Source organism: Triticum dicoccoides, chromosome 4A, assembly GCF_002162155.2.
Source record: "Triticum dicoccoides isolate Atlit2015 ecotype Zavitan chromosome 4A, WEW_v2.0, whole genome shotgun sequence".
Classification (NCBI taxonomy): Eukaryota; Viridiplantae; Streptophyta; class Magnoliopsida; order Poales; family Poaceae; genus Triticum; species Triticum dicoccoides.
In genome coordinates, this window is record NC_041386.1 from 678,736,836 (window position 1) to 678,742,585 (window position 5,750).

Consider the following 5,750-nt stretch of genomic DNA (forward strand, 5'->3'; position numbering starts at 1 on the left):
GCCCCGACGCGCGCCGCCCCGGCCCGCCCTCGCCGTCATCCGCGCCTCTGCCCCGACCCCGCCATCCTCGCCGCAGCTTGGTCCGGCCGCCGGCGCCCTGCTTTTTCATTTTTTTCATATATATATGCTTGTTTTATATATTTTTTGTATGAATGTATGTATTTTTTCAATTGTAATATGCATGGTGTTTTCAATTGTTCTCTGATTTAGTACATTAATTTTAGGTTAGTTTCATTTTTAGAAAAGTTTTATATATTTAGGACGAAGGAAGAGAAGGAAGAAGGAAGAAGAAGAAAAAGTATTATATATGCAGAAGTTACATTTTTAGAAAAGTTTTATATATCTAGCTAGAAAGAAGGAAGAAGAAGAAAAAGAAGGAGAGGAAAAAGGAAAATAAGAAGAGGAAGAAAGGAGAAGAAGAGGAGGGGAAGAAGAGGAGAAATAAATAAGAAGAGGAAAAAAGAAGAAAAAGAAGAGAGAAGAAGAAAGAAATAGAGGAGAAGAAGAAAAAATAAAAAATATTCTATTTTTTCTTCTTCTCCTCTATTCCTTTCTTCTTCTCCTTTTTTTTTCTTCTTTTTTTTCTTCGATCTTCTCCTCTGTCATCGTCGATATACCCCTCCCGATAACTTCAACATGAGGGGGGGGTCCATATACCCCCTCCCGATAACTTCAATACGTGGGGGGGTCGATATACCCCCTCCCCGATAACATTAATTTCTCCCGTGTATGTATCTCGTTGTTGTCGACATTACCCCCTTGAAGCGTTGTCGATATTATCCCGGGTCGAGGGTTCTAGGGTCGAGGGGTCAAGGGTTCCAGGATCGTCTAGGGGTCGAGGGTTCCAGGGTCGTCGAGGGTTCAAGGGGTCGAGGATCGCCGAGGGGTCGAGAGGGTTCCTATAGTGTCAAAGTATTGAAGAAATCCATGGCTTCATCATTAGCCGGAAGTAACCATGGCATGATGGTACGAAGTCCTCCAGAGTTATTCTGGAATGGAGTCCCGGATAGGATAATTTTCCTTTTTGTACGAATTTCAGCAAAGGCCTTCCAAATAACGATATTCGGAAGGTTCTTGCTGAACTTTGTACCAAAAAGCGAATTATCCTATCTGGGACTCCGTTCCAAAATAACTTTGGAGAGCTTCGTACCATCATGCACCTGTTACTTTCGCCTAATGATGAAGACATGGTTTTGTTGAATCCTTTGACACTAGGCAACCTCCCGACCCCTCGGTGATCCTCGACCCCTTGACCCTCGACCGCTCGGCGATCCACGACCCTCTAGCCTACCGCGGGCGTCGATGCCCACGTCACTTGTGGGACATAGATGTAGTGTTCAACACCGACCCCCTCCCGATAGCTTCAACACGTGGCGGGGGGGGGGGTCGATATTACCCCCTCCTAGCTTGAAGCGTTCTCGAGGCCACCCCCTAACCCTTGAAGCGTTGTCGAGGCCACCCCAAACCCTAGAGAAGCAGCGTCGAGGCCACTAATATGATTCCTTATTGTGATTAGCTAGCTAGTTCTACGTTTGCCACTAATATATCCATATCTGTCATGTTTGAATAATAATTGCCATGTTGTAAATATTTGTAGAAACTATGGACACCCCCCGAGACGAAGCACAAGAAGCGTTGTTGAGGGACATAATCGCACAAGGAAGTGATGTTGTCTCCTCGTTGATGTTTCTCAACGACAATGATGGTCTGGAAGGAGAGGGTGAAGAAGCAGCTGGCTATGATTTACATGGCTCCGATGACCCAATGACAGTGCAAGAAGGAGAGGGTGAAGAAGTAGACCGTGAGGACGGCTCCGGTGATCACCAAACCGAGTCCGGCCAGGTATATATATTAGTTAAGCCTGTGCTGACTAGCTAATTGATGCATTCAATGTTTTGGTATGTACACATATTAATTAACTCTCGTCTTTGTTCCTTTTTCTAGCCCTCCAGATCGAGCACAACTTCGGTAAAGAGACGAGGCCCGAAGAAAAAGTTGAGCTCGGATGAAAAGTTTGAGATCATACAAAGAAGGCATTTGTTGCTCAGTGCGGGGTTCTGGTTAGGGACAAGATCCCGATCAGCATCCAGCAATGGTATAAGCCTAAGAACGAAGACCCTGAGGTGTCTTATGTCAATGAGATGCAGAAAAAGAATCTTTGGACTGAGCTGAAGTCAAATTTCACCCTACCGCCGGAGGATGATCCGGAGAAGCCAGTTATAGAGCCATTAATCAAGTCTTTTGTTCTGAGGAAGATGGCAGACCTATTCAGGAATTGGAAGAAAGACCTCAATAGGTATGTCGAAAAAAATGAGACACCATAATTCATCGGCAAATATGAGAAGATCAGTGATGACTGGCCCGCATTTGTGGCTCACAAGACATCGGAAAAGTGTAAAAAGATGTCGGTGACAAACAAGAGAAATGCTGAGAAGAAGAAGCTTCACCATCGCACGGGGTCAGGTGGCTACCTCGTAGCCCGGCCTAAGTGGGCCAAGGCTGAGAATGATCTGCTTGATAAAGGGATCGAACCAGAGACAATGAACTGGCCAGAACGTTGCCGGACTTGGTTCTTTGGGGCCGGCGGATCCTTGGACCCTATAACAGGGAAATGCATTTGGACGGACGAACAATTGGACATACCAGTCAAGAGGCTTCAGCAATATATCGAAGCAGCGCAGCAAGGGACGTTCGTTCCAGACAGGGAGAAGGACGAGCTCACAATGGCCCTCGGCAATCCTGAGCACCCTGGACGGACACGAGGCACGCCAGGCTCCGTTTCGTGGAAGGCTGGATTTCCGGACGCAGGGGGTTACAAAACCCAGGAGAGGAGGAAGAAACTGGAGCAGAACCAACTGCAGGCGCTGCACGAAAGGGTAATGGGGCTAGAGGAACGAGAAGCAGATCGCAGCAAACGACCTGCCGAAGCTTCCCCCGAAGCTACCCCGCCATCTCAGCGGAGAAGCAGCGTAGCTTCCACCGAGCTGCTTCAGCCAGAGCATGCCTTGACGGCTCCTGCCAGCTATCCCGTGGATGCTATCACGGATGTTGAAAATTGCCACCTTATGGCACAATGGAGCAATTTGAAGGTCAAGGCGGCTGTTGGCTCTGTTTATCGTACTAAACCCGACTCAACTTTTCACTGCCGGCCGATTCCAGAAGGATATGCTAAGGTGATGGTCGATGAAATAACGGAGGGATTTGAGGACCTCCGGCTTGACCACCCTACCGGTGAAGGGGAGTATCGGCTGGGTTCTGCTCTGAAGACTCCATGCCTATGGCGGAAGGATCTCATCAACCTTCCGAACTGGACGCCTCTGCCTCCTCCTCCTCCTCCGGCGAGTCAGGGCACTCCGCCTCCTCCACCGCCTCCTCCTCCGGCGAGTGACGATCAGGGCGCTCGGCCGGCTCCTTCTCCGGCGCATGGAGGCACTCCGCCTCCTTCTCCGCCTGCGCCGGCGCGCCCGAGCAGCCAGCCTCCTCCTTCTCCACCTCATCAGCAAGGGCGGAAGAGACCCGCTGCCGCTCCGGCTGCTCCGGCGTGTCGCAGTCCTTCTCCTCCGCCTCGTAAGCAAGGAAAGAAGACATCCGCTCCGTCTACTCTGCCGGCGTCTAGCAGTACAGCCAAAGGGGGGAGGAGATACAGATTCGGTCCTTTTCTGAAGACTCCAGAGAAGTTACCGTACAAGAGGAGCGAGGAGGAAAACGCGAAGATCGCGCAGACCGAAGTGGATGACTGGTTTCAAGGGTTGAAAGCAAAGAGACATCCACCTCCGGAGGAGAAGGTAGATCCGGTGAAAGCGAAGCGCACTCTGGCTGCCCTGACAAAACCACCCAAGTCTCCGTCGAAAGGCAACTATGAGCGCATTATTGGAAAGCCATTTGCCGAAGCGGAGAGGTCGGGAAGTACTAAAAGTGATCAAATGATGAAAGAACGACGAGCTGGGAAACAAATTGCCCAGCTCGGCGAACAAGCGAAGCAATCGTGCCCCCCGCTCAAGGTGCCTGCTAGCGACATCGTCGATCCAAGGATGGTGCCTGGTTATGGCAATCCTGCAGATTACCTGCCCGACGATGTACATTATGATATCTTGGAGGTGCAGATACAAAGATACGAGTACGGGAAGCCTCTCGTCAAATATGAAAGTTCTCTATCAACGATGATGCGAAGATTGCATGATTGGTACATGAAAACCTGCAAAGAGTCTGAGGGGAGGAGTACTTTGTATGTGAGAGTTAAAAAGGAGCATGACCTCCTTGGAATTGAACTGTTGCCTATTCCATTTGAGGAGTTCTATCAGTTTTTCAATCAACTGGCCATCGACAAAGCAACGGTCACCTCCTACTGTCTGTAAGTAGTACTACTTCCGTCATTAAGTCTCTCTATATAACTCAGCCCTTTCATTGCATGTATTTATAATTATCCTCACTATATTATGCAGATTGAAGATCGCCGAATTGAAGAAAAGACAAGTGGGAGATATTGGGTTTATTAACACGTATCTCATAGATGCAATTGAGGTTCAATATCGTGCCCAAGAAACCGAGGCCAACTTGCTACGATCGTTGGAAATAAATGAACACAAAGATATAATACTCTTTCCTTACAACTTCAAGTGAGTGTTACTGTCTTGTCGCATATTCGGTTTCCTTATTAGTGCAGGTTATAGTAATGTAATATTGATGAGTTATGCATGTGTGCGCAGCTACCACTATATTCTCCTAGAGATTAAGCTTGAGAAGGGAGTAGTAACTGTCTTAGACTCCAAGCAAAAAGATCCAAAGGAGTATGTGGACATGACTGAAATGCTCGAGAAGTAAGTTAAATCGATCATTATCCACCATATCAGCAACTTTGTTCATTTCTGATATCAAATAATTGTTTTCTTTGTATGGCAGGGCTTGGAGAAAATTCACCAAAAAAGCTCCGGGACTACCGAAGAAGCTGCTTTTTAGGCACCCGAAAGTAAGTACTATATAGTAGCATATTCCAGGCATCTGCTAGTGATTCAAGCGCTAGTTTCGTCAATACCATTTAGCATGCTTGCTAATTATCAGTTTGATTGACCCCTATTTCTTGTAAAGTGGTTGTGGCAGGAACAAGGGAATGATTTCTGTGGATACTACATTTGCGAGTCCATCCGCCACACGACCTGTGAGCGGGGCTACTCCGACAAACAATATGAAGTGCGTAAATAACAATATTCACAATTTTATTTTATTACCATCATTTGTGTTGAGTTTCATTCATTCATATATATATATGTATTGACCCCCTTCTTAAAATTAGATGTTTCGGATGCGGGGTGAACTCCTAGCACCAGATCGCATGCGAGCAATTCAAGAGGAATTGGCGGCATTCTTTCTTGACCACGTGATCGCTGAAGACGGAGAATACTATGTGGACCACGCGTCCGTATTTTAGGAGATTATATATTTGTAAAAGATAATTATTGTATATATGTAGCCGGTAGTGTCGGATAGATATACGAGAACTTGTTGTTCGACCAATCTCTCGGAGAAGGAGAGGTGGTCGATATCACTTCTTTCTGTATGCATATATGTTCATGACGATCTTCTGTTTGCTTACTAGCTAGCTAGCGTGTCTAGCTAGTCCTCTCTATACGTATGTATGGTACGTAGCGTCGACCAAGCACGGACAAAAGAGAGGACACTTCTCTCTATTAATTAGCTAGCTATAGCACAATATATGAAACACCTAAATTAACCCCCGAAAACCCCCCAAACCC